General features: G+C 40.7%; 1 protein-coding gene across 7 annotated transcripts in view; it reads left to right on the top strand.

Moving 5' to 3' along the window:
• The first annotated feature begins 1,543 nt into the window (after window positions 1-1,543).
• Window positions 1,544-24,232, top strand: part of AGTR1 (angiotensin II receptor type 1) — a 44,538-nt gene continuing 21,849 nt past the window's right edge. Inside the window, exons 1-4 of one of the 7 annotated variants that reach the window (XR_011427054.1) lie at window positions 1,544-2,046; window positions 10,560-10,675; window positions 10,825-10,909; window positions 13,554-13,788. The gene's annotated coding sequence lies outside the window, so the exon portion shown is untranslated. Of the gene's footprint in view, window positions 2,047-2,532; window positions 2,912-10,559; window positions 10,676-10,824; window positions 10,910-13,553; window positions 13,789-24,232 lie in introns of those variants that run through there. The other 6 variants (XM_005600972.4, XR_002800826.2, XR_011427055.1 and 3 more) reach the window with 6 other exon arrangements.

Consider the following 24,232-nt stretch of genomic DNA (forward strand, 5'->3'; position numbering starts at 1 on the left):
TGAAATTGGGAAGTGAGAGTCTTCCAACTTTGTTCTTCTTTTCCGGGATTGTTTTGGCTATTCTGGGTCCCTTGCACTTCCATGTGAATTTTAGGATCACCTTGTTAATTTCTTCCACAACAGCTTGCTGAGATTTTGATAGGGATCGTGTTCAATCTGTATATTAGTTGGAGATTATTGCCATTTTAACAATATTAAGTCTTCCAACCCACAAACATGGAATGTTGTTCCATTTGTTTAGGTCTAATTTAATTTCTTTCAACATTGTTCCCTGGTTTTCAGAGCACAAGTTTTACACTCTTTTTGTTAAATTTATTCTTAAGTACTTTATTCTTTTGTTCTATGGTAAATGCAATTTTTTCTTAATTTCATTTTTTTATTCTTCATTCCTAGGATATAGAAATAAAACTGATTTTGTATATCGATCTTATATCCTGAAACCTCACTGAACTCGCTTATTAGCTCTAATAGTTTCTCAATTGATTCCTTAGGATTTTCTAAATACACAGTCATGTCATCTGTACACAGAAATAGTTTTACTTTCTTTCTAATCTGGATGCCTTTTATTTCTTTTTCTTATCCAGTGCCCTGGCTAGAACTTCCAGCACAATGTTAGAATGCTAGAAATGGAGAGAGCTGACGTCCTTGTCTTGCTCCTGATCTTAGCTGCAAAAACACTGTCTTTCACCTTTAAGTATGATGTTAGTGAGCTTTTCACAGATGCGATTCACGGTTTGGGGAAGTTTCTTTCTATTCCTAGTTCGTTGAGTGTTTTTATCATGAGAGGGGGTTGCATTTTGTCAAATGACTTTCCGATTTATTAAGAAGATCCTGTGGTTGTATCCTTTATTCTACTGGCATGCTGTTTGACATCAGATGATTTTCAGTAAACGAATCTTGCATTCCCGCGATAAATCTCACTTGGTTATGGTGTATTATCCTTTTTATATGTTACTGGATTTGATTTGCTAATATTTTGTTGAGGATTTTTATCCATATTCATAGGAAATATTTCTTTGAGTTTTCTTTTCTTCTGATGTCTTATCTGGTTTTGGTCTCAGGGCAATACCGGCTTCATAGCAAGAGCTGGGAAGTGATCCCTCCTCCTTTTTTTTGGAAGAATTTCTGAAGAATTTAATTCTTTCTTAAACACTTGGCCATATTTAGTTTTTTAACTTTTTCTATTTTTATATCTTAAAAGAATACAACTCTGATAGCATGTCCAATAGGAGGAAATGCGTGTCCACCCTTTCTCTCTGTAACCCTGAAATTAATCTATGGGATCTATGATCCACGACAGTATTGTCAAAGTTTGAGTTAACTCATAGGAAAGAGAAAAAAGTTCCCCAATTCGTCCTTAAAAAGTTTTCCAAGTTTAAAAAAAAAAGTAGGGAACATTCATCTCCGCGTGAACAGCTTCTCCTGTCACCCCAGCTCTCCTCCATTTCGAGACCCCTCCTCGATGCGGAGTTACGAACCAGGTGCACGCAGGTCGGATGGGCGACACTGGGGAGGATTGTGGCATCATCCTGCTTCCGTCAGCATCTGGAGAGGGAGGGGTTGGGCCGAGAGGGTCTCCCGGGGCGGGGCGGAGGAGGAGGGAATGCAAAACAGAGCCTCGCCCCTGGAACCCAGGGAGCAGCAACGCCCCTCGCTATAAATTTGGAGCCGCTTGGTCGCGAACGATTCCAGCGCCTGTCAGCCAGGGACCCAGGCAGTGGGCCACAGAGCGCCTGGGCGCGCGCGCAGCAAGCAGCTTGGCCGGGCCGGGGCGGCGATCGATGGGGCGCAGCCCAAGCGGCCCGCGGGAGTGAGGGCGCACAGCCGGCCGCCGAGGCTGCGCACCCAAGGCCCGCACGAGCGCGGCCAGCTCGCGGCCCGACGTGGGCGCAGCGCCCCGCGCGCGGGGGAGTCGGCGTGGGCGGGTCGGTTTCCTGTCTGGGTGTCCTAACTCGGGCGCTGGGCTGGAGGCGCCCGGGACGAGCAGAGAGCCAGCACAGTTCCGGTCGCCGCGCACCCGGAGCTGGCCGCCCTTCCCCAAATCAGGTAAGGGGCGTCTGGCTTGGGAGGGAAAAATTTGAGCTCGTTTGCCGCGTGCCCCGGAAATTTCAATTCTAATTTGACAAGACTCTTTCGAGTTCAAGCAAGAAATTTGCAGAAATGGGATGCAACCGAGTAAACTTTCTTCCCGAGGCTTTTAGCTAACTCTTGTCTTTTCACCGTGCCTTGAGTGGGAAGCCGGTATGACTCTGCCGGGCGTCCGTTTAAAAGTTGCGCTAGCTCTAAGGTGAAGTTAAAAATTTCCCCAACCTCCCGCTCTGCTTCCCAGGCGATGCCCCAGCTCATGTCCCCCTCTCCACTCCCTGGAAACCACATCGGTGGATCCTCGGCAGCGGACACCGCCCCTGCGTGGGGCAGACGCTCCCACCTTCAGGTGTTCTCTGCTGCCTTTGATTCATCAACTTGGGGAGGGGAGAAGCGGGCGTCTCCACACCCTAAACCCCACAGACTTGGCCAGTGCACATTGTAGCTGAGGCAGGATTGTAGGAAAAGCTCTTGCTGGCTCACTCCCTCCACCTCTCTATCTAGCCCCCATTCTCCAGTTCTCTTAAACGTCCAGCCTACTGTCTCCACAGTGCCAGCCCGCTGAGGTCTCCGGAAGACCTCAGCGTCTTCCCCAAAGCGTCTCCTGCCCGTTGTCTTTGGGTAGCTACTGGAGACCTGGCTCTTGAACCTGTCGGAGGCTTCCTTACCTAATCCGCGCTTGCTAATGGCCCAAAACCCCATCAGCGGTCCTCAGGAGCCCTCTCTTCTGGGTGAAAGTCTAGGTGGCCTCTTTCCTCTGGGCTCGCGTTTGGGACTTGGTCTATTTCTACCGTCATTCCGGGAAGAGAAAGTTTAAGTGAGAGAGGTAAGAAATCTGGCGCTGCTGTTCTGTTTTATAACTTTGTTGAGAAACTTGTATCTCTTCCTGAAGATGTCTCATCCCCAACATGGCACTTACCACCTGAGGGACCTGGGTCCCCAGGCGTTTATTCCCTTTAGCATCAGTTGTATCCCCCTTAGAAGTCTCCTCTAGTAAAGAACCAGCCTGCTTCCCTTGCCTGCTGGAGTGTTTCCCCGACTGCAAAGGCCGGGCGTGGGTAACGTCTCCCCGGGCTGTGATGGATTCCACCCTGCTTCCCAGCAGGGGACTGGGAAGGGAGACGCCCACGTAACTAGCGGGCGTTATTAGGAGAGTCATTTCAGAACTCTGAACCTCAAGTTTCCCTCCGGTGATAAAATTCAGTTCCTTTTGTTTCCAGTTATTGTTTGAAAAATAAAAGTTTAAAGTAATTCCCCTTTTAGTCCATGTTTGGGGTCCTCAAAACTGTCTAAATACCTCTCCTGGTAAATTATCTGCTCTGGGAAAGCACTAGGTTTGCCCATGCTGGCTCCTAGTGTCCATGCCCCACGTCATGGCTGGCAGTTCTGATAACCTGGCTGAAGGCTCAGGGAGTGGCCCCGAGTTGCCAGGTCTCAACTTTGGCTAGTTTCCTGATTATCCTGATTATCCATGTCAAGGCTGTTGCATACTCTGTCCCCCGCTTTTTGTCCTGACTTCTTTGTTCTTTGTGCCCATGATGAGGCCTTGATTTCTGGTTCAGCTCTTCTTTGCTTTAAACTGAATCAACTGCTCCATCATCCAACTCAGAAGAAAAGTGGTTTCCGCCACTGATGCCAGGGAAGACTCATCTTCTCTGAGATGCAGAAAGTGTCTTTCAGTCTCTGTTGCTTCGAGCAATGCTCCACACCTCAAGAGCTCTGAGCTTAGACCTTTCCTGTCTCTCTCCAGCCCTGGTTCAGTGTGCAAAAAAGGGCAAAATTGTGGATCGTTCAGGTTTCTTACTTTTTGAGTTTTTTTGTAGTTTGAGGTAAGATTTGTGTGTATATAATTTTTTGGTTTTTTGCTGCTGCTGCTGCTTATTATTGTTGTTTTGATGACTATGACTAATTATTTGCCCTACGCTAGAGGGAAAATAATGAAAGAAAATTTAATCTGCTACTTACCCCAAACCCAGGTAAAATACTTAGCTAACAAGGAGTTTGAAACTCATAGTTTAAGTGTTTAATGTGTGTCTCCTATAGTTTTATCTGTGCTGTCACAGTGTCCTTTTCAAGCAGCTATCTGATGCTGTGTTTTGCTTTCGAATTTGTTCGAGGGACCAAGATTGAGTCCTGTCACACTGACACATCTCGGCTGCCTAGTGCCGGCTCCCGGGCCTCTCCCCACGCTCACTGCTTTACCTAGATTTTTCCCCTCAGTGAGGACTGGGCAATGCCAGAGAGTCTCCTCAGTAGGTGAGCAAGTTAAGAACTTTATTTAGAAGTGCGAAGTAAACCCAAGTGTTGTGAAGATTAAAAAGCTGTCTTGAAGACACACTGTGGCAATAAACAAAGATGGAGCCAGAACAATAAAATATGACAGAGGATCCAAGGCCGGTGTGGGAATGCTTTCCTCCCACGTTATCTGGCAAACTGGACAAATCAGCTTTTAAACTCATCACTGTTGGAAAGTGGTCTTATTTTTCTTCAAAGTAGTTCTAAGGTTTCTCTTTCAAAATCGCCTAGAGTCATTGGATTACATGGTTTGAGTTCCTTTTCACACAGGTGCTTATTAAAACAGTATACTAAAACCCCCATGAGCAAAAGTAAATTTTCTTTCTTTCTGCCTAAATGTAGCTATGACTTTAATTTTCTATTTTATTCATGATATGAAGTTTTTCTACCAAAAATCACCTTTTCAGTGGTTTAATATATAAAGCCATCTTAAACCCAGGAGTATCTATAGGGATTTAAGGTAATATTCAACTGATGTGGCAAGTGAGTGCCCTTATCCTGTTAAAGCTCTAGAATATATTTCAATCATAGCAAAAAAAAAAATCTGAAGAGCTATAAATTTGCCAGATGTATCAATTTGACCATTGGAAGTAGAAAACAAAGTATATATTTAGAACAGTCATAGAAACGGCAAGTGAATCTTGCTATTAGCTGTGGTTGCATTAATATTAAAAGTTTTGCCATCTTATTTTGATTCTTTCTCTTTGTAGCAGATGGTCACAGGGGAAAAAATTCCCTTGAATATGAAAACCAAAATTGTCTTTCAAAATATTTTACATACTAACAAGAGTATTGACTATATACTGTAAATGCTGTAAGACTGTTTTATTTTAAATTATTCTTATACTTCAACTTAGAAGAGTTTGGTTTGGTTTGGTTTGTTTGGTTCCCAAATAGGTACATCGTCTAAATGTCTTAACTAGAAATAACGTCTAGAATCTGCCAGTTATACTTAGAGTTTCCTTCCTATACCCAAGAATACTTTAAATTGTGTTGCTAGTCTCACGTTTCATTACTTTTCCAACATGTACAAGTTCGGAAAGTGGGTGAGAAATGGGTATGCTTTGTTTTTCACAATCTCACTGTGCCTTCATATTTCAAATCCCAATTCTAGATGTCCTTAAAATTTTAAATGATAGAATTAATAATCATTCAGTTTGGGTCAACTTTTATGTGATTTCTTGTTTATTTTATATGCTTATAAGCTGCTGTGTTCTTCTCCAAATGATGTTAAAATCTTATTTATATCAATAGATTTAAGTACTTTGAATGGTTAACTTCAGACTAAAACTATTGGAGAATACAGATATGGGTTGTGCACTCTTAAAGAGAGTTTATGATTGCTAATTCACTCTAAGTTTTCTTTAGATATTTCCCATTTTATATCAATCAAAGCTCTTCTTATCTACCTTGGAAAATGAGGACTCATGTCTATGAAATGTGTCAACAATAGTAGAAGATACAGAGGAAATACTATGGATTTGAGTGATATCAGGCCCTGAGGACATACTCAATACAAAAATGGTCTTTGCCCTAGAGAGATGTTGGTCAAGCTGGTACATATATACATATGGGTCTGTCTCATCATCTCAGTGCCACTGGGGTGGGAAGCCATTTAAAAACAACCCTCCTTTGTCCTACCGTTCAGACCAGTTAGATGTCTACTGTGATCACATTGTTTGACTCCAGCCACTTCCATAATAACCACCACAACTCTCCCCTCCCCATGGGATTATAATTCCTTTGATGGTATGCACCACATCCAGTTCATCCTCACCTTCTGTCACTAAATGCTCCACAGCTCACTTGCTTGCCTGTTTGTTGTTTGTTTGTTTTTGGCTAAAGCTATGGAAAATGTTAAATACATTTCCAGATCCCTATAATTTAGAAGAGAAATGTTAGAGAGAAACCTTTTTTTAATCTCGTTTAAGTGTTATCCTATTACAATAAAATGATTTAAAATTGATGCATTAGTCTTACTAATTGAGGAACTAAGTATTAATACAATTGTTTTAGTCCAGAGCTAAAATGGCAAGGGAAAAGTAGAGGAAAGAAGAAGAAAAGTAGAAATGAAAAAGGGTAAAAGGTTGAAGTATCTAATCAGTGGTTCTGAAGGTGTTAGGGGACAAGTAAGGCAAGTGTGGTACGGTCGCCCGGGGAGCATTGTACATCTCACGGCTGTCTCCACTTTCCCTTCTGCCCCCTCCCCACTTCCTCTACTGAGAACCACCGTATTTCAAAGAGGAGCCACCACAATTACCGCAGGTGTCAAGGTCCACAGACCAGCAGCCTGGACATCACCTGGGAGCTGGCAAAATTGCAGAATCTCAGACCCGACCCAGACCCACAGGATAAGAATCTGCCTTTTAACGAGATTAAAGTTAGAGAAGCCCAAGTGCACAGGACCTATGCCTTGTTCAGAATGATGACCTGGAGGTTATTTTCTTGGCTTTTTAATAAACTAACATTTTAAATAAAGCTAGCAGCACATGTAATGTGCCACGCACACCATGTTCAACCTTTAAATACTATGTTTTATTTACTCCTCCTAACATCTCTATAAAATAGTCACTGCTTTAGCCTCACTTTATAGGTTGGAATACTGAGCAATAGTGCGATAAGTAGCTTACCCCAATGTGCTAACTGGTGGCGTCAAGATTTAAACCCAGGAATTCTGACTCCTGTGCTCTGAGCGGCCACCCCACTCTCTGCTCTGCACTAGGCTGCCTGCTTTTTAAGGCTGACTAATTGTTTGAGAATTTATTTCAAGTAATAATGTGAAATCAAGTTCTGTTTCCCTCATAGAAAAAAAACAAGATCTATTCCATTTTAGCAATAATATTTCCCTGTCATCTTACCTTTAAGTACAATCATGAAGAATTCTAGAAATTCCTTCTTTACTTGGGAAATAAATACTAAAACTATGACAGCTCATTATTTAAAACTTAGAGTTTGATATCTCTATTTTTTTCCCATAACTTAATTTAAATATACTGTTTTTACCTTTTGGTGTTCTGATGCTATGAAAAAAAAAGTCCTCTGTTGAATAAGTCATTCCCTACATACAGAAACTGTTCAGCATTCCAACTCGAATTATATCTCACTCTTTCAGCTTTCAATATAAACACTTGTTTATCTACAAGCAATGGCTTACAAAACTGTAGTTGAATATGGTTATTAACAGTCAGTCTGCAAGCAAGTGGTGACTTATTTTAAGCCATTGACTCCCCAAGTGATTCCGCCCCTGCACGATTTCTCCCAGTGCATGTAGATTCTCTGACAGTTGTCAGTTGGATCCTGCCAAATGTCTCTTGTTTTGACAGGGACCCATTGATCTTGCTCGAAAGGCTAAGGTGAGTCTGGGTTCCTTGTGACAATATTTGAGAGGGGAGAGGTGTGTCAATAGGACTGGAGCAGCCACGATTTTCTCAGTAATAAAGGGACATTCTTGGGAGACAGAATTTCACCAGCTACTTGGATCTAGACCTTTAGATACACAGGCAGCACTAACAGTATATCATCTAACTGGTAAGTTACAGGTTGGGGCAGCCATAATGCCAAGTAGTCAGGGTTCGGAAGGGAATTGGTGCCCAGGAGACATCTACACATAGCAGGCAGAGTTTCTTTCTTAGTGCTAAGAAATTATGAAACACCAACGATCTCTTATGACCCTTCAGAGTCCTGCTGGTCTCACTAAGCCCAAGTATTTGTGACTGCGGCTGAATATAATCTGCACCAGGTATTTCTCTAAATAAATTGAAAAAATATCTCACAGCATTTCTTCTAGTAAACTTTATACATCACATATAGTTTTCTTGACTTTTTGACTCCAACTCTTCTTGTTATCCAATTCAAATGCATTTTACATACTTCTGAATCTATGTGGTATGCCCCTAGAACAAGAATGTTCCATTAACCCAGCTTTAGTAATCTAACTCTCCTTCCGTTCAAATGATGTCACTTCACATAAAACACATTGTACCCTGATGTCTCCCAGCTCTTAACCTTCACACAGCTAATTGCTGCCACTTTATCAGGAATGGACGAGAATCTGATATGATTCCTACGTAGTGATTTCTTGAATGTGTTCTGGGTTTGATCTACCAGGTTAAGAGAATGGATTTTTGAGAGAAACACAAATCTATTCCTATTCTTTTAAATTCCCATTAGGTTAAGCCAAATGATGCAATATTATATAGTCATTATATATTTATATAAATATCTATTTAGTAACATTTAATGGCAAGGAAAGGTAATCATAAGTGAATAAAGCAATGTATAAAACATAAACCATGAGTGGGACCCAGTGTGTATGTGTGTGTATGTGTGTTTTGACAGATTCTTGTCAGGGTGGCATTAAGGTCTTACTTGGGTCTTTGGTGTTCTAATGAGAATAATTTAGTTATATTAAAACTGATTTGTGAGTAAAATCATTGATATATTTTTTAAGTGCCTACATATTTGTGGAACAGATAAGAAAGACGATGGAAACTATATAACAAATCTTAAAAGCTTTTGAGGATTATTAAGATCAAGGCTAAGATCAAAGGTGACTTTTTTCTTTCCCTTTTTTTTTTCAATGTGCTTTCAAAATTTCCTATAATGAACCTTACTTTCATACTTCTTACTTTTTGTTTGTCTTGGAATTTCTCTCACTTTCCTTGTAACCCACGCTAGATTTCAGATCCTAGACAACTAGTGTTAACTCTCTGGAGAACAATACTAGCAAATCTGACCCCGTCTCTAATTTTTTTTCCTGAGGTTCACTAGAGCCTACAAGAGTCCCCAGAATTCAGAGAGTAGTGGTATTTTCATAAGAGAAGCATGTTATGAGAAACTTCTTTTGCTATATCAGCAAAGCCACCAAGAAATAGAGGTGAAAATAGATCCTTCTAATGCCAAAATTCTCCTGTGCAACAATGCTTTAGTAAGTTGACGTATGTTGTTAACAAAAAAAGTAACCTGTACACAATCTTCTTGATTAACTCTTCAGCTTTAAAAAATTTCTTACTTAAAAAACTGCAAACCTATAATGAAAAATATTGATGAACCTGGCTACATAAGAAATTAAAATGATTATATGCTAAAAGCACCGTAAAGTCTAAAGATAAACAGGGACTCAGCAAGCTATTTGCAACACGTTATGTGTAAAGGTCAGTTCCCTTAACATAACATTAGCTCTTTAACATAAGAAACAGTGAACAACCCAATTGAAAAATGAGCAAAGGCCACTGGTAGAAGGCAAACTAGTAGAAGATTAACTCCATAAAATAAGAAAACAGAAAAGCTCAACCTCATTCATAACCAAAAAAATGAAAATCAAAACAGATATATACTTTCCACATGTCATACTTAGAAAAAAATTTAAGATTTGAAAAAAGTCAGATTTTTGGCGTCATAATTGGTGTAACCTTATAGAGGACATTTTGTAAGTACCTTTCAAAAACTTAGAGTGTACAAACAATTTGCTTCAATAACTATGTTTGAAACTTATTCTACTGATATTCATATAAGTACAGAAATGTATATATATATATATATATGATCAATGAGGCATTTTTTTTAAGCAATCAGAAAGGGAAACAAAAAAAATCTTTAAGGCCCATTAACAGTGGGCTGGTTAATAAATAAATTATCATTTATCAGTGCAATGACTAGAATACTGTATGGTCATGAACAGGAATGAGTTACATTTATGTATACTGATGTAGAAAGTTCTGCTAGCCATATCATTAAGTTAAAAAAAAGAAAGAAAGCAAAGAGGAAAATAGTATGAAGAGTAAAATGAAAAAACATGGATGTACACATCTATATGTACATGTATACATTGTTTAAAGTCCTGGGAAGATCCATAAACTGTGAGTAGGAAGCATCTCTTGGGAGTGGATCCAGAGACAATTAGAGGGGCTTGGAGACGTGTACTTTTATTTTCTACTCGTCCATAACGTGCCCTTTATACCACATGCATGTATTATTATTTCTATGAGATATAAAAACAGAGAAAGATCTTTTAAAACAATATTTTAATTATACTGTAATAACACTGTATCAGCTCTATATTAAAAAGAATCATTTATCAAAGTTTGCAGATTCACAAAGATCTAATCTGATATTTCTTATATTTAGTAGTTATATCTACAGAAGTGTCTTAGAATAAAAGTGCACTATTTTACCCCCAGACCTTCTTTTTCTCCGTCTCTCATGTGTCTGCGAGGCTATGGGGGAAGGTGTTGACTACAAGCAGGAAGGGGTGAGACCCCATGCCAGAGAGCCGCTCAGCACAGCGTGACCCTGGGTAAGGGAAAATACGTCCTTGCTGTGGACCACATGGTTTCATTCCCTGCAAAAACATTCTAAGATGTAGTGTTAATGCTTACTCTGTAGATTAAAAAATAAAAATCTGACCATATTCAGTGAATCACATTAATCTTTTTTCCTTTCCAGATTTGATGCATGATAAATTGGTCTAAAATAGCTGGGTGTCTATCCGACTAAGTCACTGAAGCCATCCCAGAGGGTCTGCATCCAGGTAAATGTCTTACACCTGCAGCACTGCATCTGCCAGTAGTTTCCTCTAATGTGTCGACAGTGGAGGTAGCACAGGAAGCCACACACACTATTGTCTGGTGATAGAAACAGAGGAAACAGAAAAGAACGAAATTCCAGTCTTACCCCATCCCTTCCAATATGCAGCTGAGGAACATATATATGTACATGAGTTTAAATATAAACAGCGTCACAATTACCACGACATTCACGCATTGATGATAAATCACGTGAGAGCTTTGCAAACTTTTGGCATCAAGGATCTCCTCGTGGCCGCGTGGCCGTGGGTGATTGTTCTGAGCGGCTCTCTGTGTATGGAGGGCTTTGGAGAGGCGGGAGGGAAATGATTGTGCTTTCTCATCAGCCACCAAGTGGGGGATGGACTGGGCTCTGTGATGCCCCAGCACTTACTTCCAGAGCACGTATCTAAAGACCGTAAACCTTGACACTTGACCTGCTCACCTCTGCAAACCCAAATGTCTCGGAGTGTCATTCTTACCAACGTCTCCCGTACTCCAAGAAGATACAGGGAAACAGGCCATATGAAACTGGAGCCAGAGGAACCCTTCAGTCCACGTGGAGTGCAGCCCCTGGGAGATGTGAGTGCTGTGGAGTTTACACAGGCATTACTCTCAGAGGCTGAAAGGGCATGGGGACAGCTCTGTCGGTCCAACTCCCGTCACATTGGCTTGTAGGATATTTTTTTCTTAAAAACCTCCTGGATTTACCCAGCTCACAAGATTTTTTTTTCCTGACAAAAAGTCAGCTCAAAGAACAAGCCTTCAGTTTCCCCAACTGATGGGAAGACACTCCCTAGTCCCTCCGGGGAGAATGAAAAGAGTAGCTTGTCCTCTTCTGCATAAGTTGTGACTGCATTTTGTCAAAGCGGAAGAGAGATGGGATGGGTGGTGGGCGAGGGGACAAACGTTAGAGTCGACTTTATGCTTTGCTTGATCAGGTGGGAAACACTGGCTGGACGGCGCTCCACGGTGCTGGGAGGAAACCAGGTCTGCTCTAATCTTGGGGACAAAACTGTAGTTCGGTGGCTGGAAATATTTAGGGTTCTTTTTTGGGTTTTTTGGCGGTGTAGGTAAGCTTAGGAAGCTGGGCTGTGCGTGTTTCTAGCAAAAATTCAGCTCTGGAGAAAATGCATTAATACAAATGTCCCAGTTAGGAAGACTCTAAGACAGGAAATTTTATTTTACATCCTAAGAGGACCGAGCAGAAGGAGCTCTTTGTCCGCGATACCCCGTCCACCTCCCCGCAGAAGGAGCAGGACGGAATCCCGGGGCTCCTGCTGAAAAGGATTCTTGCACCAGCCACTCTCGTCCTGCATTTTCCAAGCCCTCGGTTTCTGACCAACACTCATACATTTGTAGCAAAACTTTCGAAATAACTATGACATTTTGCTTACAAATAACAAAACACAGAAGAAAACATTCTGTAAAATTTTAAACTTTGTCAAACTTTTGTTTCAAATGAATAAGCAAAACATGCTTAATTCTAAGAAGTTATTTTTTTTCTTGTTAAAGAACTGATGCTATACCAATTCTGCCACAACTGGCGACTTTGCCTTTGGTTTCCTGTAAAATACTCTCCAAGACCCCATTTCAGCCTGTGGGCACTATAGTGAAAGAGAAAAACTTTTTCAGAAGGACCCTCGAACTTTGTAATGTACCTTTTACCAACTTACAGTGACAGAACTCTGACCTCTCATTGATTTAAACCAGTAATGTGTAAACAGCAGTTCAGAGCTTGTTTTTGTAGGAGCAAAAGAATTTAGGTTGAAATCTACTTATGACAAATGGGGAAAACCCAATTAGGACATTTAAAAGAAGAAAGACCGTATTCGGTGGCTTAAAATCTATAGACCTGCACTGTCCAAGATGGTGGCTATTTGCCACATGTGGTTATTTAAATTTAGATATAAATTAGTTACAATTAAAGGAAATCAAAAATTCAGTTCCTCAGTTATACTACCCATATTTCAAGTGCTCAATAGACACATGTGGTTAGTGTATTGGACAGCACGGGTATAGAGCTTCTGTCATCAGAGAGAGTCCTACTGGACAGTACTGCTATAAACAAATTATTAATAATGCATTGGACTTCCATTGCCACTTGGTAAGAAAGTTTATATTCTTTTAAACTTATGTGGAAATTATAAAGTATTTCTTAACCTACAACTAAGAACATTGGAATTCATCTTGTGTATAATTCTCACAGGCCCCTTTTCCTTTTTCCTATTTATTTGCATATTAAAATATATGGAAATAAGTATTCTATGTACTCTTCTAAATTTAGAGGTTCTTGTTTTCTTAAAAATTGTGAAAAGAGGTACACACAGTTATATGGAGCTGATATATGGCTGTTGGCTTTTTTCTCTGCATCACTGACATCTCCAGATAAGCAAAACTAGAAAAGATGTAGGATCATTTTTAAAGACCAATATTTTTTCTTGACTGTTTATGTTCAATAATATTTTATTTTTTCTACAGCTATAGATATGTCTCAATTGTATTGACTTAACTAAAGCTGATTTTTTTTAAGCAATTGGAGAGCTAAGCAAAATATTAGACTGTTTAATTCTTTTTTCTCTTTTTTTATGGAAATGTACAAAATATTAGAAGTCTCGGGGCTGGCCCCATGGCTGAATGGTTAAGTTCGCACGCTCCGCTGCAGGCGGCCCAGTGTTTCGTTGGTTCGAATCCTGGGCGCGGACATGGCACTGCTCATCAAACCACGCTGAGGCAGCGTCCCACATTCCACAACTAGAAGGAACCACAACAAAGAATATACAACTATGTACTGGGGGCTTTGGGGAGAAAAAGGAAAAAAATAATAAAATCTTTAAAAAGAAAATATTAGAAGTCTCTACTTTTATTTCCAAAATTGTATGTATCATGGATGTTTATTTTTAATTTTTTTTTTAAAGATTGGTACCTGAGCTAACATCTGTTGCCAATCTTCTTTTCTTCTTCTTTTTCTTCTTCTCCCCAAATCCCCCCAGTATGTAGTTGTATATTCTAGTTGTAGGTCCTTCTGGCTGCGGCATGTGGGACGCTGCCTCAGCGTGGCCTGATGAGTGGTGCCATGTCCGCCCCCAGGATCCGAACCGGTGAAACCCTGGGCCCCCGAAGTGGAGCACGCAAACTTAACCACTCGGCCACAGGGCCAGCCCCTTTAATTTTTAACTAATATAGTCATCCCCTGTTATAGTATATTCTTAAAGTTCTTATTCACCACTTTTCCGCTAATATGAAACGTCATTATTAAAACATCAGTTTCAGTTATTCTCCAGTCTCTTATGATGCGGGGTCGGTGAGCCGAGGAGTCGAAAGAAAGATTTCTTAGACTCTTAAGATCTGGCAGTAGTGCTCTTTTATTTAGAGAATAGTGTAGCATGGGGACAGGAGCCATGGGCAGTCAGAGCTTCTGCTGCTGCCTCTGCTTCTGCTGCCCCCGCTGGCATGGGGACAGGACCCATGGGCAGGCAGAGCTGGTGCGTGGGGACAGGACCCACGGGCAGTCAGAGCTCCTGCTGCTGCTGCTTCTGCTGCCCCCGCTGGCATGGGAACAGGACCCATGGGCAGGCAGAGCTGGTGCGTGGGGACAGGACCCACGGGCAGTCAGAGCGACTGCTGCTGCAAAGTTGGGTGGAGAGTAAGGCTAAATTTAAGGCATAGGTATTCGAGTTATCTCTTTACAAGACAAAAAATATGTAAAAAAGTTAAAATGGTATCAGTGCCTGTATGGTCTGGCCATTTGGCGGTCCCACAACTTTTAGATAAGAATCAAACCGGATTGAGTAAATGGCAGAAGTCACCGCTTGAATTTTATCCTCGGCTATAGACAAAGGAGGATTTGTGTGTGTGGGGGGGTGGGGGTCAGTTACATGAGGTTGCCAGACAGTAACCAACTTAAGTTCTTGCCTCTGGCATTGATTAAGAGCTTCTAGAGATAAGACCATCCCCCCTTCTTCCTGGCACAAAGAGGGAGGCATCTTCACAGATAGAGGTTTCCCTTAGAAATGTAAATGTTTCCCAACAAAGGGGCAAACAAATTCCACTCCTTGGAGCCTGAATTTCATCTGTAGTTTTAAAACTAACCAGCCTAAAAATCCTCATCATAAGCCATTTTAAAATTAAGCAGCCTAAAAATCCTCATCATCTTATACCTAGTAGTTCAATTACATTTGGTTCCTGGACTAATGGTTGTGTGTTACACAAGGCAAAAAATTAAAAGCAAATTTGTCTTTGAGTCATCGAAGCATCGAGGATTTGAAATAGCTATGTAACTAGCTGTGAGAAAGCATATAAATCTCCAGCCAACATTCCCTTTACACATTTAATAGTGTCATTTTTCAGGGAAAGCATAAATAATAGAAGTTTGGACCAGTTTGGAATCATTGAATATGAATCCAAGAGTCCAACCAATGGAAAAAAGGCACAGTAAAGGTTGGCCATTTGTGGGGTGTTTTTTCAATAGACAAAAATATAGCTTTCTTTAGAGATAGCAGGTTTACTCCAAATAACCTAATATTCACACAGTTTATCTACAGTAACATTGTTCCTAGGCTTGAATAATATAGCTAGATATGGTGGGCACATAATTGACCATGTAGGAGATTCTAATTTAAATTAGATTACCATTAATATTTTTATGCTTAGAAGAGCTCAGAGAATTAGTCTCTAAATTTAGAGGGTCTGTTTTGCTGGCAAGAACTTTTGACTAGTACCGGAAGTGTTGTCATCCTGTCCCTTAAGCTAGTTAGCTGTTCCTCTTAAGAAGATTTAGACGAAGAAGAGTCATTTTTTAAATTCCAGAAAGGTCTAGGATATCTCAGAAACCGAATAATACAGTGCAGACCTGGCAGAAGGCAACCAGTTATCTAAAACTCGGTCTTTGGCACCTTTGCAGATTTTAAAGAAATGCTAGACTCGCCCAGGGGGCCCTGGGACAACAGGAACAAAGCCAGACCACAAGTCCAAAATCCAATCAGTAGCAGTCTTCCTCCTCCTCTCATCCACGCAAAGCCGGGATAACTTCTGCCCTCAGCATGGGCCACGGCGGAAAGCATGCGGAGGCGCTGGAGATAAACCCGGTTGTGGGTAAAGGCCCTCTCTTGACCTAGAGCCTGAACCTTGGCTCCTCAGGGATGCTCCCAGGTCAAAGAAGAACGCCAGATGGGTGTTTTGCTGCTTCCTGGTCCCTCCAGTGCAGTCAGTTTGTGGAGCAGGAGGATAAAACTACTGAGTGTCTTCCTTAACAGTGCAAGGCAAGAAATGCATGCAGCCTGCTTTGGCAGTGTGAAAGCAATGCAAATTCGAGTCATTGAGGACAACAGCTTCTTGTATGACATATACAACACTGATGGGCCAGCCATATTTTATTCAACTCTAAACCATTAATGAGTACTAGTCTTCGTTTTGCATAGAGCATCTTTATGTATACACAGTTGAACAAATAGGGAGCGTTGGAAATGGCCGTGTGAGAAGTATTGGCCTACCGTGCATCAGCTTGGTTTGAGGGAGTAGTAGGCTGCCCCTGGATTTCTGCTAAAATTTAGATTTGATTGGATGGAGGTAGACAAAACAGGCCATCTGAATTAAAGAGTGAGAAATACAATATGCACCAGTTAAGTAAAGGAAAACTTACACTATGAATAAAACAATAAATGTCAATAAATTTAAAAGTTTATCTTAGCTTCCTTAAGATATATGACAAAGTTAACAAACCTAATCTGACATCTTAAAATAAAGAGATCTATGTAACCTATTTTGCGATTATCTTCTTAAGAGGATGTTTTGATATCTTTAACTTTCATGTTTAATCTATTTTTTTCTTTTTTTAGTTTCTATGGTATAACTATCCATCAATCCGTATTGGTTGACTTTATATATATATAAGGATCCCTAGAGAAAGTAATTCTGCAGTCCTCCTCAGCAGTTCATTCTAACAATTAAGAACCCTTAAGCTAAATAGAATAATTCATTTCACAGGAAACTTTTATTCAATATGTATAATTAGTTTTAGTTAACTTTATTAATGAAATGTCGCAAATCAATTAGGTTTGCAATAATCAGGTGCTGAGGACCCAGGAGGGGCCATCTCTCTCACAAGAGGGGAAGGTGACACACAATTTAGTTGGGAAGCAAATGTAATTAGATATGATCAGTTGAGTATTCCTGTCCAATATGGAGTCGGGCACATACCCAAGCCTGAGTACACAGCTTTAAAGAGGTAGAAAAAATAATGTGACTTAGAAAATTTCTTCACGGTCCTGTGGGCCACAAACTGACAGCCAAAGGGGGCCTTTGAAACTACAGGAAGACAGGTTTTCTTAAGACAGAGCTATGCTGTAAATTTCTTTTTCAAATCTAAATGCCTTTAAGTAGGGTAGTATATGAGCTCTCCTATTTATTACAGACATCACCATTCCTAATGGCTTATATTGGGGGCTTCACACATTTATTTAACTGCCCAAATCCTGATGACATTTCAGTTGCAACTAAACGACCTAGAAGTTTGTCGTTGAATGGGTGTGGGGTAATCCTAAAGTTTCTTTCCTCTGACTCTAAAATAGGAATGGCAAAGAAATGTTATGACAGTAAGGATCCTTCTGAATGAGAATTACATTAAATACAAGTTATTCCTATTTAGGGCTGCAGTTTGCAACAGATTCTGCTATGATTCATTCAGTAAGGGTTTTTGCTGGACACCTAACATGCCAATCACTGTTCTTGGCACTGAGGACAAAATGTGAGCAAATCAGACAAAAATCCTTGGCCTCTAGAACTTACATTCTATCTAGACAGAAAAGCAATCCAGTAAAATATACTATATGTTGGATGACATGGAGAATGGGAATAGAGTGTGGAAGCAATGAGAGAGGGAGGTGCCACTTTAAAAGGGTGTTTAGAGAAAGCCTCCTTATTAAGAAGGAAGGAAGTCTGTGGACAGCTGGGGGAAGGTTGCTCTAGGCAGAGGGCAGAGCAAATGCAAAGGCCCTGAGGCAGCACTATGTGGTCATATTCAAGGTGCGGCAAATAGGCCAGGATCCTTAGAAACCACACAAGAAAAATGGATAACAAAGGAAAGACCCAGTACTGAAGAGTGTGAACTAACAGGTAGAACCTGGAGACAGAATGGATGCTAGAAGAGGGTAAGCAAATGGAATTTTAAAACCTAAATGGTTTAAAGACTTAAAATGCTTTGAAATGTAGGGAAATGTTTCCAGCATCGGAGATTTTGAAAGAAGTCAGGTCTGTGATTCGGTCTCCAATGGCTGGTTCTGTGGCTACAACTCAACTCTCATGGTTAGAAACCTGCATTTGATGTTAGTGCCTCCTGGACACCCAACTGACTCGTTTGGTGCCTTTGCTATACTTCAGAAACACTTTGCCTACCCTGACCTGTAATCGTATGACTCTGGCCCGAAAATCAAACTCCTCAAGTAGGTTAGGGGTGCATGGGATTGCCATTAGATTCTTTTTAGAGAAAGCTTTGTCTTCTTAGACAGATACATCAGTAAACTTAACAAGTCCCAGGGACACCACCGAATGTGAAATGATTTCGTATGCTGGTTACTCCATTGAGATTATTTTATCATCAAGTCCAACAAAAAGAAAATTTTAAATAAGATACATTTGGGATCATATATGTGGCATCCATCCACATATAACTGGGAATAAAATTATTTAACAGAAAATTTCAAATTCAACCAACTCTAAACACACGAGATAGTCAGAATGAGAAGGAACAATCCTGACTTTGTGTTATTTTTTAGTGGTGGTGTTTTCTCATAATCCTCATGCTTTTTTCCTGTCCTGCTATTCTTCAAGATTTCCTAATGAGGACTGGGGAACAGGTGTATTTAACAATCTGTATTTGCAGGCTGGAAACAAGAAAATGAAGACTAATAGTTTCTCTCCCGCTAATTTGATTTTCTACAGCTTCTCTCCTACCAGCTTAGGCAAAGGACTGAGTTACTATTTCCAGCAGATGGGGCCAAGGAAAAGACAAGCATCTGGGATGTCATGCTTCCCCCAAATGGGCGAGCCGCCCTACAGGCCTCCATTAGAGACTTCCCCAAGAGTAAGAAATGAGAAGTGATCATGAACAGAAGGAGAAAAAATTGCAACTTCCTTTATTCTGGAAAAGCAATACTCAATGGTTAACAGTGCTACCGTAAACATTCTATACATTTCTCCTGCACATGTGGCAAGTGTTAGGGTATGTACTCAGAAGAGAAAGTGATGATTTGACTTCCAAAGTAGTGGTGTTAGAAGGAGGTTCCTGGAAACAGGCTGTGCTGAGATGACAGAAAGCCGTGGGGTTCAGTCCTTAACTGCCAGTGTGTGGCTGGCTCTCTAAAACGAGATACGACCCAAAAAGAAGCTCTCCTGGTGTAATTCCACAGGCTAGCTAATGGCACAAATACCTGTTTATTTATAGCTCTCCAGGAATTTATTTTCCAGTATCCTCATATCACTGACATCCCATTAAATCAGCCCCGCAAGGAACTAGAACATTTGGCGAGTCTGCAATACAGAACTTTACGTGAGAGGTTTTCCTTTTCTCACACAAAAACATGAAAGTTGGTTTGAATTGGCGTGGACGCCTGTCCAGACGAGTGCCTCTGATTTCAGGAAGCGTGTACCTCTTTTGTCATTCCAGTGTGTCCTTGGAAATTGCTGCCTAAAGGCCAGCCTGCCAAGTCTGGCCCTTCTCCTCTCAGGAAAACCCTTTTAGTTGAATGTCAGTAGCTGGTCTTTGTTCTCCTCAGTGCTCCATTGCAAAATACAGCAATTCTAATTCTAAATCCCAATAGTATTGGGAAGACAAGTTGAGTTAAAATAATGCCTTCAACTCAATCAGCATTCTGTCCCTAATAAAAAGCTGGTTAGTCACAGCTTCCTTCAAGTCCGTCTTGCACAGATTTCCCTCCTGAAAGGAGAGACTGAAAGCATTTTAGGGAAAATAGACTTCTCTCAGTCGCTGGCGGTGGAGTAATGAAGGGGTTGAACATAGCATTTTTAGCATGATCACGTTTTTTTCTTTCAATTCCCTGAGGTTGAACCGATCTTTAACTTCAGTTTTTTAACTGCCCTGAAAATAACTTCTGTCTCTAGTTCACTCTTATTTCAATGCAATATTTTATCTTCTTAACCTGGTAGATTGACAATTTAAGTCATCATCCAGATCAGCAAAAAAATATGTGAGACTTAAAGTCATCTAAACGGCACAAATCTTCGAAAAAATAAAAATGGAAAATCTCGAATCTAGGAATGAAGCATCCTTGAAACTCTCCCAACTTGCAATCTAGTTTCACGGGTGAAAATTTTAGGAGATGAGTTTGGGAGGTGACCAGTGCTAGGTACTGTTTCATAAGATAATCTTATATGCCTCTCACAACAACCCTCAGAGGTTGCTACGATTCTTGCCCTGGTCTTACATTGCTGTTCTATAAATATAGACACAAAGGAGCAGAGAAAATAATCGTTAACATCTACTAATTGGACACTTACTAGGTCAGGCACTTCATCCTCACTTTCTTACTTTTAATCTGCCTAGAAAAACCCCTGCAGGCCAGGATCTCTTGTTGGGTTCACTTTTTCACAGACACTGAGCCTAATGGGCCCACATTGCCAACCAGTGCCAGGACCGGAACTGGAGTTTGACACGGACTCCAACGCCCTGCTTCTGACCATTGCTCTCCCAGATGTAACCCATCAAATTCCCCAGAGCCTGAGAGCTCTCCATTGCTGTTTTTCATTAACTGCTACACTATCAGCATTTTTTTTAAGTATATGTAAACAAGTGAACGCTGTGCTAGTAGTTAATTATAGGTTTGTACTGACACTGGGTGCAGGTGTAAGCTAGCATCATTGTGACTAATAGAAAAGTCAGGAACTGTGAAAAGAATGTTCAGGGCTGGCTAAATCAGATATTTTTCTGTCACATTTCAGTGAGAAAATTTAATTCATATGCCACCAGCCATATGCAGAAATGCAACAGGAAATGAAGAAAAACTAAACTACTTTAAATAATGTTGTCTGTAGTACAAACAATCGCACTGTGAATTAGTTTCCTTCTGCTGTAGAATTGATCATTTGGGTTATATAGACCAGCAGTGTAAGACATTCCTAAAATTATCCTTGAATCCTAGCCTTGAGATTTATATAAAACGCTAGGCAATTTGCCTGAGAGTACATAGAAAACATTTCTTAAAAGGACTGGGATGGGTTATTTTCCCTTCTGTTAAATATTAGCCTTTGAAATGAACCCAGCTGATCTGCTAAATAACACTTGCAAATTGTTGTGTTTTAATAAAGTGACAGACTGAGAGAGAAGCCACACTAGACACTCATGCTTCTGGAGGCGTTGCGGGCCAGGAACATTATGCAATAATGCCTTTTAAAAGAAGGGAGCCTCTCAGTGCCGCACCTTGCCTGGCAACAAATGTAGCCACTTACTCCAGATGCAGGCATAATTAGAAGCTGAAAATCCAGCCTCAGAATCCCCACCCCCTGGTGCAATACTCAGGAAATTACAGCTTTTACGTCTGTAATATTTTCAAGCATTCCATTTAAATATGCGAATATCTGAGAGTGTGATGTTTTAGGAGACCCGCTCCATAATGCTAAGGAAAGGTTTCATCATTATTAATCAGATATCCCGTGAAGGGGACACCTTGGTTTTGGATCTCTGGAAGGCTGAGAGCCTGCAGTGCTGGCGGAGGGCCGACCCAAATGGGCCACTCTACTGAAAATCCCAGGTGAACATGAAAACAGTGAGAGCTGGGGACCCAAGGTGCAGAAGATGCCGCTAGCAGCCATACGCCTGTGTTGTAGCTTTAACCAGGCAGGCCATGCTCATGCATTCGTTTCCAAAATTGCAGCAAAGCCTTATCAAGTAGGCCTGAAAGAAGTCTCATTTTAATCTGATCTTGGATGACCAATAAAGAAAATCTTCATCAAAAACCCTCCTAAAAGTAATAAAATTGGTGTTTTAAATGAACTACACTGAAAATTAATTAAATTACTTTAACTTTTGTTGCAACAGGAAAATAAATGCCTTAAAATTTAAAGTTACAGCACAGAGGTCTTAAAATATATTCGGGAAAACCCTATTCTGCAGAAAATAAATTTTGTCCTCATGATTTGTGGCTGGCCACCAATTTCTGAGTTTCAGATTATGAAGGTGTGCTCAGCTGACCCCTAGGAAGAGCGGGGCAGGCTCGGTCCCCTGCTGGATGGAAGGTTCCTCTTAGCTTTTCTCCTTCATTTCCTAAAGTGTTGTGACTTTTATTCCCTGGTGTTATGCCTTTAAAACGTTTTACATCTTAAAGCATAGAAATAGGTGTTGAAATTGGGAGCGGAAAGTCTCGGCCAGTTGGGTATGATTTTTAAAGTAGGGAATACAGACCTCTAGTGGTTGAACAGTTTGAAAGCCTCTGCAAGGAAAGAAAATTGTGAGGCAAGTGCCTGCATTTTAAGGAGAAAAAACAGTTGTTAGTTAAAATTACTCACATCGCCAAATTCACATATTTCATACAAACAAAAAAAGGTGAAACCGTGCTTCGAGGGAAAGGGGAGCACTTCCCGTCCTTTTCGATGCTCCTGAAACAGGCAAGGACCCTCCCACCAGTCCCAGCAGGAAGTCCAGCTCTGTATTGGTTTTCCTCTAACAGATTAACATCCAATTCATTGATTATACTAAATATATGAATGGAGCTGACAGATATTTGTGTAAGTGAAATAGTTTTATTTTCCTTGGTTCAGCTTTGCCTCTTTGGGACTTTTCCTCTTTACTCCAGTGGCTGCCCGAGAAAACGCAGGAGCCCCTTGCCCCGCCACAGCCCGCCTGTCCTTTCTCAGGCTCTCTCCATTGCAGCCACACTCCACTGGAGTAGGCTCAGGGATTGCGGTGGCTCCCCAGTCTACGTGAGCGGCAAACTGTTTAAGTGATGCTAAATGTCCCTCCAGATCCTGCTTCTCAAACCTGAATGGATACACAGCTCACCTGGGGCATCTTGTCGAAATGCAGCTTTTGACTCAGTAGGTCTGCGCCTGGCGTGGCTCTAAGCTGCCAGGTGATACTAAGGCCACCCCTCCAGGACCACACTTGTAGCAGCAAGGAGACTCTATAACACTGTTCATTTTTATTGCACTTTGTGTTTTCACCGATTTCATCTTTTTTCTTTTTCACTTTAATGACATCTCTTAAAATTTAATTTTTCCGTTTATAATACTTTTAAAGCTCTCTTTCACGTAACTGTGTACAACCGTCACTGGGAACCTGTCATTCAAGTTTTGTAAAGTTGATCTTACATTTTAAAAATGGATCCGCTGTCATCTGTCTAGCTTGGTGGGTTTGTGGGGGCTGTGGGCGCCTCTCTGAGCATGGGGAGTCCCTGGGCACGTGTAGCCACAGTAAATATCTGTTAGCCACACTGGGAGAGGGGCTGAGATCAGGTTTTGTGCATGTTGAAAAACTAAGGTCCCAAAGAGACAGCCACATCGTAAAATCAGGCAAAAAAAAAAAGCACAAGCTGAAACTGTTAAGAGTCAACAGATCAGAGTAAAACATGGGAAAATACATTTTTTTCAGACAAAATCTATTATAATTTCACCATCTGAATAACTTCCTATCATATCATGTTGTCAACCTTGATTTTGAAATCCATAATTTTAGAACTTATGTCATGGGGTAGTCTTTAAAAGCCTCTTGCACACTTTTAAATCTAGTTTTGCGTCAGAAATAGTATATTAAGAAGGCGTAGCATGGAGGGAGTACATAAATAACCATCATTGCCCTGCATGAACAGTAATTCACAGGTTTGGCTCAGACGCAACTTAGATGAAATAATTAACTTTGTACAGTACTTAACAGTATAAAAGTAATTAATCTAGCTGCCTCATACTGGTTTGGCCTAAATAAACATGCAATAAAAAAGCCATATGATTTTATTCTTTTTTCACTCATGTCAGTTGTGTAAGTTGGAATTTTAATGTCAGAAGATATCCTTCCCTTAAAGCATCACTTTCTTTTGAAATGTTAATATACTGATTATAAGCTGAATGCGTTCCATATATTCATAATTGTGGGCAGATGTTCTCAATTAATAGTTTTGTGCATTCCATTTCACAGGAGTTTGGTGAAAATGATTATCTATTTTAAACTAAGGTGTACATCAGAAAAGAAAATGATTTTTTAAAATACAAATCCCATAGACTGTTGATTGTGGGGGTGTAGCTTTGGCAAAATGCTTCAAGTAAACTTGCTTTTTGCCCCATGGGTT

Source organism: Equus caballus, chromosome 16, assembly GCF_041296265.1.
Source record: "Equus caballus isolate H_3958 breed thoroughbred chromosome 16, TB-T2T, whole genome shotgun sequence".
Taxonomy (NCBI): domain Eukaryota; kingdom Metazoa; phylum Chordata; class Mammalia; order Perissodactyla; family Equidae; genus Equus; species Equus caballus.